The sequence below is a fragment of the Manis pentadactyla genome, chromosome X (genome assembly GCF_030020395.1).
Source record: "Manis pentadactyla isolate mManPen7 chromosome X, mManPen7.hap1, whole genome shotgun sequence".
NCBI lineage: Eukaryota > Metazoa > Chordata > Mammalia > Pholidota > Manidae > Manis > Manis pentadactyla.
In genome coordinates, this window is record NC_080038.1 from 103,329,117 (window position 1) to 103,342,273 (window position 13,157).

The following is a 13,157-nucleotide window of genomic DNA, read 5'->3' on the forward strand; positions in this document are numbered from 1 at the left end:
AGGGTAAGGAGCTGTGGGACTGGCACTCTGGGCTGCCTAGGCTGGCAGAGAGCTTCATTTGTTCATTCATTCAACCAATTTTTAGTGAGCTCCCCCTATGTGCCAGGCACTGTGCAAGGTACCAAAGGTAAAATGGTGAACAGGACAGACAAGGTTCCTGCCCTCACAGATCTTATGGTTTAGTGGGGAAGACAGACGCTATTTAATTACAGAAAGAATTATTGTGGGACGTGCTATGAAAGAAAACATCAGTGTTTAGTGAAAGTGTGTATAACAGTAGGATTTGAATTAGCTTGGCGAGAGTGGAGGGGGGATGCTGTTCAAGGAGGGTTCATCCCAGGAAGTAACCTGGAACCAAGACCATAAGCATGACCAGGAGTTAAATAGGCAGAAAGCTAGGGGAGAGCAACTCAGGCAGAGGGTACAGCCACATGAGGGCCTGCGGCCGTTGTAAGCCTGGCCTGTTTGTGGAATGTGCAAGAAGGCTGGCTGGTGAGGCTGGAACAGAGGGAGTGAGGGGTGGGTGGCGGGAGATAAGACCAGGCGGTTAGGTAGGGGCTTGTGGCTCACAGGAAGGAGTTTTCATTTTAAGTGGGATGGTGGGGCGGGAGCAGTATAGCTGGGGAGAAGTACAATCTAATGTGTGTTTTAAAGAGTCCTCTGGCTGCTATGTTGGTAATGGATTGAAGGGGAACAGGAGTGAAAGCAGAGAGACAAATCAGGAAGTTATGATGGTGATCTTGCCTAGGATGGCAGCTGTGGGGACCTCAGTGAAGGAGTTCAGCCTGCACATTTTACAGTTAAGGAAACTGAGGTCCAGAGAAGGGGAATGACTTGTCCAAGGTCACCTTGCTTCCTGGTCCTATTTTCCCACAAGAGGGAAGTTAACAGAGAGCCAAGGAGAGAAGGCCAAGTGGATTCTGGTACGATGGATTCATTGATGCCTCCTGGCACATTGGGGGTTCTGGAGGCTGATGCAGATGCTCCCTCCAAGTGGGAAGGAAATGAAGGGACTCTGGTATGCATTATTGGGGTGCTCTGTCATTCCACTGCCTGGGGTGCACTGAAGCTAGAATACCCAGTGCTCAGTTGCATATCTCAACCCTGTTTAGTCTGGCTGTTTCTCAGCCAGGAACTAAGTACTTACTGGCCAGTTCCTTCCTGCTTCCACAGTATAACGAAGTGCTGAGCTGGGCAGAACTCCCAGTGCTTCTCAGTCTCAGAGCAAGCAAGCAGCAACCTCATGCAGGGCCACGTGAGGTCAGGAGGGAGGAGGCTGCATGCCGGAGATTGCATGGAATTGGCTGCTCTTTGACACACCACTTCCGTGGATGGCCAATCACAAGAGCCACAGCATCCCTGCCCCCCCCCCACTTGTCCTTGCAAAAGCCACAGAACTTCCCGCCACAAAGTGAGCTGGGGGGAGAAGCTCCTTCCCTCCTCTGCCCCACACCCAAGAGGCTTTGGGGAGAGGTGCCTTGCTCACAGCCCCAGGGGGATGAATGTTCTGCTTCCCAAAGAGAAACAATTGCCCTTTGGGGAGAATTCAGTTAAGGAACAGTTAGGAAGAAATAACACCAAATGGATATTTAACCAAGACTTTGCTGAAATAGCCTTGGGTGTAGCTCATCCTAGACAGGAAAAGCCTCACTTAGTAGTTAACATTGGTGCCCACTTATACCTCATTTGCTGTTTCTTCCGCCTGGGCTCCAGCAGGTCAGGCCTCACTTCATTACCTACTCATCTGCTTTGGGCAAGACACCACAGTGGATTGAAAAGGGTCAAGAAAACTTTTCTAATCCTGATTCTTTAATTAAGGAGTTGGATAACCTCCCTCTAGGTCCATTTCTCCATCTAGAAAATGAGGGGTAGGAGTAAATGCTCTCCAAAATCCCTTCTGGTTGTGACATGCTAGGAGTCTAAGAGTTGCTGTGCACCAGATTCCAGGCTAAGCATTTTACTTTCCTCATCTCATTTAATCCACACCACTCCTGTAAGGCAGATACTATTATGTCCCTTCTCCACACTTTATAGACAAGGAAAATGGGGCTCAGAGAGGTTAAGGAACTTATTCAAGAGCACACAGCGGGCAGAGGGCAGAGCCAGGATCTGAATTTGGGTCTGTCGGCTCCCACATCCCATGCTCATAACTGTTTCTTAATCCATTTCTCCACAGGCTGTACACTGTCCAGATGGTCCCTGAAGCCCAGACAAGCTGAGAATGCCCAAGAGAAAAGAAATGACCTTGTCTCCCCATGTTACATTTTGAGTGCCAGCCTGACATGTTGGTGAAAGCAGGTGGGCACTCGGCTACTGTGAGCTAAGGAGTCAAGAGAAGGCCTCTTACAGTTAGTTCCTGGCAATGGTGCCATGGAGGGGGGTTCTCCCTAATCCTTCTCAGAGAGAAGCAGGAGAGCCCTGCCAGCTGGCAAAGTTGGCAAGAGGAACGCCTCATGAGAGCATCACCTGCTTTATAGCTTCAGATCCCTCCCTTGGGTTCTGGGATATTTGACAAACACTGGACAGGTTCTCAGGTCTACACTCTAATGATATTAATGAGGGCAGGGGAGCCTGATGAAAATTTAATAGACAAGAATAAAAAGTTTCACAGACTGTCTGCAGTTCTTTTGAAGGTCTGCACAAAGCCACAAGGGCCGCTTGGAACTCTACATCCAAGGAAATTATTAACCTTCCTCATTTCTAGAGAACGAGGCAATCCGTTTATTAAATGCCTAAATTAAAGGGAGAGGATACAGTGCAGTTGGGGGTTTTCCACCATAATTCATCTGAGGCTCTCGGTCAGGGAAATTCGAGCCCCGGGCTGACTCGGCTTCCTGACCACTTCCTGCTCCCAGGCTTCTTCCAGGCCTGTGCCTATAATAAGTTCAGGTTGTTCAGAGTTCAGCTCGCATTAACCCTTTGAAGTCTGGATGGATAAATCACAGTTAAAGTCTATGAACCACTTAATGGACATCAAAGTTTGGCCAAGGAAGCAATTGTTCCAGCACGGATGCTTCTATTGTAAGGATCAAATGAGATAATGGGTGTGGTGAAAGCACTTTGTGATTCTTGAAGCATAGTAAATTACTTTTATTATTATTTTCCTCAATAGGATAGTTTATTTATTTACAAAATAGATGGCTGTCCTCATTAAGGGCCTTTGAACAAACCAAACTGGTCCTGGATGAGCCTGGAAAAGTAGGAAACTGTCCTTGTACTTCCTCCTGTGTTCCTCAAGCTAGTTGACATTTGATTAAGAACCTTCTGTAGGCCTGTAGCCTTGTGCTTAGAGCCAGTGGAATATGCTTATTGTTTCTCCTCAGGAATATGAAACGTGGAAGATGCAAGAGCATTTCCAGCAGTGTAGGGCTTGCGTTTGTCTATTGCTCCACCCAGGATAGAAATTCTCAAGGGGTAGGATTGTGTGCTGAGTGGCTGAGGTGCCTTAGTGGGCACTGGCATAAATCAGTCATAAGACAGGTCAGCTAGGAAATGGAGCTAATGTCCTGAGAAAGCCCTCTTCCAAAAATGCATGAGGTGACTCTCATATATGACTGGTGGGCAAGAATTTTGGTTACAACCCTTCGGAGGGGAGTTTGACAGTATCTCACGAAATTATACATGCATTTACCTTTTGACTCACCAATCCCATTTCTAGGGATTTACCCTGATGATACACCTCCAGCAATATAGAAATGCATAGGTACCAGGTTATTCATTACAATGCTGTTTATAATTGCAAAACCCCCTAAGTGTCCACATGTAGGAGAGTGGTTGAGTACACTTTGTTACAATCACAGAATGGAGTCCTGTGCAGCTGTAAAAAAAGAATGAGGGTGCTCTTTATGAACTGATAGGGAGTGATTTCCAGGATATATTGGAAAGTGAAAAAATACAAAGTTTCTGGAGTATGCTTTCTTTTGTGTAAGAAGCAGGGAAGGAAAAAAATATAGATGCATTGCTCATTTGTACAGAAACACAAGAAGAGTAAACCAGAAATGAATAGAATTTGTTACCTATGGGAGTGGGTGGGAACAGTGCATAATAGGTGTGTCATAGACATTTCCTGACAATGACTTACAGGTGCCGGAACAGACACAGCAGAGGGAATGGTAGAAACAGCCTGGAGTATCAGGAGACGTTTCTACTGCTGTTTTGAAATATGAGTATGTGGTCACCAGATTGGCTGGCCATAATGGGGAGAATGCTCAGGCAGAGGGGACAGTTAGGAGCAAAGATCCAGTTGAGGGAGATAGCCTGGTGTGTAAAGTGGCTGGGGCATTGAGTGAGAGGGTGACAACTGGGAGAGAAGGCTGGAAAGGGTCGGCAGGAACCAGAATGTGGACTTCCTTTTAGGCAATGGTAGTGAGCTTGAATTTTATTCCAAGAGATATGAGAAGCCATTGGAATATTCTGAGAAGAGGAGTGGTATGGGCCAGTTTATGCTGCATCAATGCTTTGTCTGTGCCGTGGGTTGTGGACTGAAGTGGGAGAGAGTAACAGCAGGGTAGCCAGTTAGGGGGCTGCTGCAGCTATCCGTGTGAAGGCAGATGGTGCCCTGGACTGGGAAGGTAGTAGTAGAGGTGGAAAGAGTTGTCATGTTCTGCATATATTTTGAAGGCACAACCGGTGGGACAAATTGATGATTGGATTTAAGGAAGGATGAAGCAGGAAGAGGAGTCTGGATGATCCCCAGATTTCTGGCTTAACTGATTGGGTGTCTGATGGAGCCCGTTAGCAAGATGGGGAACACTACAGAAGGAGCAAAATTTGTAGGGAAAAATGATGAGTTATCTTGGATGTGTTGAGTGTGAAGTGTCAGCAGGACACCTAGCAGTTGGATGCATGGATCTGGGGTTCAGGGGAGAAGTCTGGGCTGGGCCCTAGATGTGGAATCATATAGATGGAGGTTGACAAGATGAGGCCAAAATGGGAGAATGTGTGTACTACAGTGAGAGCAAAAAGGTCCAAGGACAGCATCCTGGGGAACACTAACATCAAAGAAGGACTGCAGATGAAGAGCCTGGAAAGGTGGCTGAAAAGGAATGGTCATAGAAACAGGAGGAGGACTGGGAGAGAGGAGGACCACGGAAGCCTGGGAGCTGCAAGGAGAGCTTCTCAGCAGTGCCCAGGGCTGCAGGTGGGAGCTGCAAAGTGTCCACTGGGTGTGGCTCTGTGCGGCACCCTGAGGGGACTGCGGGGAAGGGCAGAAGCCAAACTGCAAGGACTGCCAGTGCAGGGGAAGCCAGGAAGTGACATCAGTGAGCGGGGCTCTCCTTCCAGGACCTTTGACTCTGAAGGGAAGGAGTGAAGTGGGATGGCAGCTGGAGGAGGACAGGGTGACAGGTTGGAAGGTGAGAGACAATTAAGGCCATTTTTGCTGTAGAGGCAGTTAGTAGACACGCAGGCTGAACACCCAGAAGAGAAAATAATTGAGCAGTGCCTCAGGTGAGGGTGGGAGCCCAGGGAGAGGGTTAGGGTTGGGTAGAACCGAGGCCTCTCTCTCTGGGGGGTTATTTCTCATGAAATCCTGAGATGTGTGAATGGGGGCCCTTTGCAAACTTGGAGAGTGTGGGCATAATCCTGTGGCAGCTCAGAAAGAACCCCAAGCTCTGTCAGAGGCATCTTGAGAGGATGGTGCTGACAGGCACTGCTTGCCCACTGCCGCCTGCAAACAGCACACACTTCAGGTGTGTTTGTACTGACTCACAGAGTTTAATGTAAGCATGGGAGCCCATGATATTAATCAAGGCAAAAAGTCTCCCTTAAGACAAATTATGAGCCTTTACAATGAATAAAAAGGACCTAATTAATGGCTTTGCCAGTTGTTCTTTCCTGCTCCAGACCTTGGTCCTGAGCTGGAGGGCTGAGAACAGGACAGGGAGAAAGGCCCCCAGGCTCCTTTCCTGGTTCTTACCTCTGAGACCCCCCTTAGCCCTGAAGGTTCAGCAGAACTTGGAGTAGAAGTGAGGCCTGGGTATGGCAACAGCACTGATCTTTTACAAAACAGAGAGGCCTTCCGGTCATAGAGTTTATGCTCCAAAAAGGAAGGACTTAGGGCTAAGACATTCCGTTCCTTTGCAGACAATGGAGCCTGTAAGCTATTTCAAAAGAGCTCATGCTAGTCATTGTCTAACTTAGAGAACAATGAGCTGACCCTTGCTACATGACGTGATATGCATATTGGACAGAGGAGCAAAGCATTTGGTTTTAGCCTAGGCTCTGCTACAGCTCGCTGTGTGACTTTAGACGAATATCTTCTGCTCTGTAGGCCTCAGTTGCTCCGTTTGCCAAATAAGTAGACAGGTGATCTCTTAAGGGACCTGCCACCCCAACATTTTATGTTTTATTTTTAAATTAATAACCTATTTTTTTAGAGGAGTTTCAAGTTCACAGCTAAGTTGAATGGAAGGTACTGAGAGTTCCCACATACCTCTTATCCCCCAACATGCACAGCCTCCTCCACTATGGACATCCCCCATCAGAGCGGCACATTTCTTACAATTGATGAACTACATTGACACATCATTGTCACCTAAAGTCCATAGTAGTGGTGTACATTTTATGGGTTTCACAAATGTACAGTGACATGTACCTACCACCACAGTATTATACAGAACATTTTCATTGCCCTAAAAATCGTCTGTACTCCACTGATTCATCCCTGCCTCCCCTCGATCCCTAGCAACCACTGGTCTTTTTAACTGTCTCAATAATTTTGCCTTTTCCAGAATATCATATAATTAGAATCAGACAGTAAGTAGTCTTTAAAGATTGGCTTCTTGCATATAGTAATATGCATTTAAGATTCCTCCATGTCTTTTCATGGCTTGACAGCTAATTTCTTTTTAGTGTTACGTAATATCCCATTGTCTGGCTGTACCACAGTTTATTTATACATTAACCTACTAAAGAACTTCTGGGTTGCTTCCAAGTTTGGGCAATTATAAATAAAGCTGCTATAAACATCCATATACAGATTTTGGTGTAGACATAAGTTTTCAACTCCTTTGGGTGAATACTGAATTGTATGGTAAGTGTATGCTTAGTTTTATAAGAAACTGGCAAACTGTCTTCCAAAGTGGCTGTGCCATTTTGCATTCCCAACAGCAGCAAGTGAGAGTTCCTGTTACTCCACATTCTTTCCAGCATTTGGTGTTGTCAGATGTTTTGGGTTTTAGCCATTCTAATAGGTGTGTAGTGTTATCTTGTTGCTGTTTTAATTTGTATTTCTCTAATGACATATGTTGTTGAACATTTTTTCATATGTTTACTTACCATCTGTATATGGCTTTCTAGGTGAAGTGTCTGTTCAGGTCTTTTGACTATTTTTTAACAGGGTTGTTCATTTTCTTATTGTTAAGTGTTAAGAGTCTTTGTATATTTTGGATAACAGCCCTTTATCAGATGTGTCCCCTACAAATATTTTCACCCAATCTGTGACTTGTTTTCTCATTCTTTTAATAGTGTCTTTCACAGAAGCAGAAGTTTTAAATTTTAATGAAGTCCAAGTTATCAATGATTTCTTTCATGGATTGTGCTTTTGGTGTTGCATCTAAAAAGTCATTGCTATACCCAAGGTAATTTAGGTTTTCTCTAATGTTACTTTCTAGAGCTCAATATTGTCATGGTTTTATATTTTACTTCTAGATCTATGATCCACTTTGAGTTAATTTTTGTGAAGAGTATATTGTCTGTATCTAGATTCATTTTCTTTTGTTTGTGGATGTCCAGTTGTTCTAGTGCCATTTGCTTTCCAATATACCAGCAATGAACAAGTGGCATTTGAAATTAAAAACATATTATCATTTACATGAACACTCCCAAAAATAAAATACTTAGGTGCAAATCTAACAAAGCATGTACAAAATATATATGAGGAAAACTACAAAACTCTGATGAAAGATATCAAAAAAGAACAAAATAAATGGACTGATATTACATGTTCCTTGATAAGAAGACTCAGTGTTGTCAAGATGTCAGTTCTTCCCAACTTGATCTACAGAGTCAACACAATCCCAAACAAGTTATTTTGTGAATATTGATGAACTGATTCTACAGTTTATATGGTCTTTTGCCTCTCATATAGATTTTTGCACATGTATATTAACTCCATGTCTTGCAACCTTGCTATAATTGCTTATTAGTTTCAGGAGGGTTTTGTTCTTTCAATTTGTTCAGATATTCCACAGAGACGATTATAGCATCTGGTGAACAAAGAGTTTTATTTCTTCCTTCCCAATCCATATACCTTTTCTTTTCTTTTCTTACTGCATTAGCTAGGACCTCCAGTATGAGACTGAAAAGGAGTAGTGATAGAGACATCCTTGCCTGGTATAATTGAGAAAGTTTCTAGTTTCTCACCATTAACTACACTGTTAGCTGTAGTGTTCTTTTGTCAATATTCTTTGTAAAATTGAAGAAGTCCCTATTTCTAGTTTTATGAGAATTTTATCATGAATACATGTTGAATTCTCTCAAATGCTTTTTCTGTGTCTATTGATATGATCGTGTGATTTTTCTTCTTCAGCCTATTGATATGATGGATTACATTAATTGTTTTTTGAATGTTGAACCAGCTTTGGATACCTGGGATAACTTCTACTTGGTCATGGTGTATAATTCTTTTTATACATTGTTGGATTTGATTTGCTGATAGGAGATTTTTGCATCTGTGTTCATGAGAGATATTGGGCTGTAGTTTCCTTTTTTTCATGAAGTCTTTGTCTGGTTTTGTATTAGGATAATATTGGCCTCATAGAGTGAGTTAGAAAGTATTTCCTCTGCTTCTTCTAGAAAATTTTATAGAAAATTGGCATAATTTCTTCCTTAAATGCTTGATAGGGTTCACTAGTTAATCTGTCTGGGTCTGGTGTCTTCTCTTTTGAAAGGCTATTCATTATTGATTCCATTTTTTAATAGATATAGGCCTATTCAGATTGGATAATTTATCTTGTGTGAGTTTTGGGAGATTGTGTCCCAGTAGGTGATGGGCCCATTTCATCTAGGTCATCAAATTTGGAGGACAGAATTGTTCATAATATTCCTTTATTATCCTTTTAATATCCATAGGATCTGTAATGATGATCCCTCTTTCATGCTGGATATTAGTAAATTGTCTCTTCTCTCTTTTTCTTAGCCTGGCTAGAAGCTTATTGATTTTAATGAATTTTTTCAGAGAACCAGCTTTTGGTATTGTTGATTTTCTCTATTTCCTGTTTTCAATTTCATTGATTTCTGTTCTATTTTTTACTATTTATTTTCTTCTGCATATTTTTTATTTAATTTGATTTTCTTTTTCTAGTTTCCTAAGGTGGATGCTTAGATTTTTGATTTTTAGATTTATCTTCTTTTCTAATAATGCATTCAAATGCTATAAATTTCCATTTAAGCACCAATTTAGCTGCATCTGACATATACTGATAAGTTATATTTTTATTTTCATTTAGTTCAAAATATTTAAAAATTTCTCTTGATACTTTTTCTTTGACATATGTGTTATTTAGAAGTGTGTTGTTTTCCTTGGGGGTTTCCAGCTGTTGTTCTGTTTTGATATCTAGTTTAATTCCACCATGGTCTGAGAGCAGACATTGGATGACTTTTATTCTCCTAAACTTGTTAAGGCATGTTTTATGGCCCAGAATGTGGTAGGTATATCTTGGTGAATATTCCATGTGAGCTTGAGAAGAATGTATAATCTGCTGTTTTGGGATGAAGTAGTCTATAGGTGTCAGTTATATACAATTGATGGTATTGCTGAGTTCAAGTACATCCTTACTGATTTTCTGACTGCTAAATCTGTTCATTTCTGGATGTTAAAAAGTCTCCAACTGTAGTAGTGGATTCATCTATTTCTCCTTGCAGTTCTTTCCATTTTTGTCTCATACATTTTGCTGTTATAATGTTGAGTTCATATGCATTAAAGACTGTTATGCCTTCTTGGAGAACTGACCCCTTTATCATTATGTGATGCCCTCTTTATCTCTCATAACTTTTCTTGTGCTGAAGTCTGCTCTGTCTGAAATTACTATAGCTACTCCCAATTTCTGTTGATTAGTGTTAGCATGGGAAATATCTCTCCATCTTTTTAGTTTTAATCTATTTATGTCCTTATGTTTAAAGTAGATTTCTTGTAGATAACATATAGTTGGGTCTTGTTTTTTGATCCACTCTGACAATTTATGTCCTTTAATTAGTGTGTTTAAATCATTAATGCTTAAAGTGATTATTGATGTATTTATATTAATATCTACCATACTCATTACTGTTGTCTATTTATTGCCCTTGTTCTTTGTTCTTATTTTCATCTTCCACACTTTTTCTGCCTTTTTTGGTTTTAATTGAGCATTTCATATCATTCAATTTTTTCTTCTTTCTTCATATATCAATTATACTTTTTTCCCCCCTTTTTTAAGTAATTGCCCTAGAGTTTGCAATATATCTTTACAAATAATCCAAGTCCTCTTTCAAATAACACTATACCACTTTATGGGTAATGCAAGCTCCTTATAATAACAAAATATTCCTAATGTTCTCTCCTGTCCTTTGTAGCACTGCTATCATTCATTCCCCTTATACATAAGCATAGATAATCAAGTACAGTACTATTATTATTTTGATTATTATAATTATCATAATTATTATAATAATGATTTTAATTAGTTATCTGTTAGATTAACAAAGAATAAGGAAAACAAAAGTTTTTATTTCACCTTAATTTATTCATTCTCTGATTACATTCTTTTCTTCATGTAGTTCTGAGTTTCTGACCTATATAATTTCCCTTGTCACTGAAGAACTTCTTTTGACACTTCTTGCAAGGTGGGTCTACTGGCAACAAATTCCCTCAATTTTCATTTGTCTGAGAAGATCTTTATTTCCCCTTCACTTTTGGAAAATAATTTTGCAGGATACAGAAATCTATGTTGGTGCCTTTTTCGTCTCAACACTTTAAATATTTCACTCAATTTCCTTCTTGAATGCATTGTTTCTGAGGAGAAGCTGGAGGTAATCCTTATCTTTGCTGCTCTGTATTTACGGCGTTGTTTTCCTTTGGCTTCTTTCAAGATTTTTCTTTATTTTTGATTTTCGGAATTTTGCATATGACATTCCCATGTGTAGTTTCTTTAATATTTATCCTTCTTGGTGTTCTCTGAGCTTCCTGGATATGTAATTTGGTGACTGACATTAATTTGGGAAATTCTCAATCACTATTGCTTTAAACATTTCTTCTGTTCTGTTATTTCTTTTCCTTCTAGTATTTCCATTACACATGTGTTACAACTTTTGTAGTTGTCCCACAGTTCTTAGATATTCTGTTCTGGCTTTTTTTTTTCAATCTTTTTTCATTTTTGCTTTTCAGTTTGGGGAGTTTCTGTTGTCATACCCCGAAGCTCAGAGATACTTTCCTCAGCTCTGTCCAGTCTACTGATGAGCCCATTAAAGGCATTCTCCATTTCTGATACAGTGTGTTTGATCTCTAGTGTTTCTTTTTGATTCTTAGACTTTCCATCTCTTTGCTTATGTTATCCGTCTGTTTGTGCATGTTGTCTACTTTATCCATCAAAGCCCTTAGCATAGTAATCATAGTTTTTTAAAACTCTTGGTCTGATAATTCCAACATTCCTGCCATAACTGAGTCTGATTCTGATGCTATTCAGTCTCTTCAGACTGTGTTTTTACCTTTTAAGTATTTTTTGTAATTTTTTGTTGAAAGGGGGACATGATGTGCTGGGTTAAAGAAACTGCAATAAATAGGCCTTTAGTAATGTGCTGGTAAGGTGTAGGGGAAGGGGAGGCATTCTATTATCCTATGATTAGGTCTCAGTCTTTCATAATGCTGTGCCCCTAAAGTATGAACATCACCAGTGCTTCTCAGTTTTTTCCCCTTTAGGTGGGACAGGAAGGTTAGAGTGGGCTGGAGTTGAGTACTTCTCTTCCCCCATATGGAATGTTAGAGCCAGCTACAGTTGGCTATTTCCTTTCTCCAGATCATCTGGGCTCTGATAAAACCTCAGCAGTTTAGGCACTGGTAAATTAGTTTCTCCTAACCTTTTTAAGAAGGTCAGCCTGCTCTGGTGTATTTAAAAATGATTATTTTTTGCCTCCCCCCTGCCTGAAGCACAAGGGAGTTTTTTTCCCAATATTCATTCTGAGGACCTGGTTGCCCTCCTGGAGATAAATTCACAAAAGTGTGGTGGCCTCCCTATGACTGGGTCCCCTGGAATGTTTTAGTCTTGGACTTGTCTACATGGAGCCTCCAGCAAATTTTCAACTACAATTCAGATTTTCCTGCCCCAGTACTGGTTCCCACCGAGGTTTCCACTCCTGAGTTTCTACTCTAAATTGTGATTATTTGTATCTCCTTGCTTGTCTTTCCAGTTTGGGGGGCAGTAGTTTGCCCTGCGGACCTTACTTCTCTTATGGATCCAAGCTTTTTACTTGTTCAATGGAGTGGCAACCTCTAAGCTCATTATATCCCAGACTGGAAACTGGAAATCTTTTTTTTCTCTGTCTTTATTTATGGTTTGTCTCCTTGACTATACTATAAGCTCTGTGAAGTCAGGAACCTTGTCTGTCTTATTCATCTTCCATCCTCAATGCCTAACACTGTGCCCAGCACATGGTAGGAGCTCCACCTCCAATGTATGTTCAATGGAAAAATGAAGGACTGGAAATCAGAAGACCTGGGCTGTGTGATCTTGGGCGAGTTCCTTCCTCTCTCCCAGCCTCAGCTTCCTCACTGTCTGGTGTTGCTGTATGTTTCTTTTTGTCTATCTTCCTCCACTAGAATGTAGATGCCATGAGATAAAGAGCCTCACCTGTCAGAGAGCCTGGCACATAATAGGTTCTTTATTAATATTTGTTGAACAAACAAATGGATGACTGAATGACTGAATCAGTAAAAGGAGGAGGTTGGCCTCAGAAATTTGATGGCAAGGATTTCTGGGAACTTACCCTTTCCCATACCTTAATGGAGGCCTGTCTGGGCTAGTTTTATGTACTCCTAAGAGAGCTTAATGCCTCTCTATGAGAGGAAGGCAAATAAGTCACATGGGTTAAGATGATCAGAGGTGTATGGAAAAACAACTTGCTGAACTTTGGAACTCAGCAGGTCCCTTTCGTGTCACCCAGAAGAGCACAGGCCGTGCTCCAAC